This window comes from Rhipicephalus sanguineus, chromosome 1, assembly GCF_013339695.2.
Source record: "Rhipicephalus sanguineus isolate Rsan-2018 chromosome 1, BIME_Rsan_1.4, whole genome shotgun sequence".
Lineage (NCBI taxonomy): Eukaryota > Metazoa > Arthropoda > Arachnida > Ixodida > Ixodidae > Rhipicephalus > Rhipicephalus sanguineus.
This window is the reverse complement of record NC_051176.1, coordinates 247,059,049-247,059,388: the sequence shown is the minus strand read 5'-3', so window position 1 is coordinate 247,059,388 and position 340 is coordinate 247,059,049.

Below are 340 nucleotides of genomic sequence, written 5' to 3'. Positions count from 1 at the left end.
ACTCGTGCTACCACTGTAACAAACCAAAGGATAAGCAACTAAACCAACTAAACCAACAAAACAATCACAATCATGAACACGATGATGATAGCTACGTGTAACGCGATAACCATGCTGCGTGCTCGAAGTTATCGAGCAATGTGCAAGTGCTTTGGCTGCGGTCGTTCAAAAGACTCGAAAAAGCACTCGCCTGATTAAGGATATCATCAGCAACTTCCATCGCCAGCGTCTATCGGAATGACGACCATTGTATTCCGCCAATATTTTGATAGACGTGGAGTATGCGATGGTATGCGCGCGCGCTTGTTTTGTCCCACGTCCCACCTTCTACCGTCCTCTT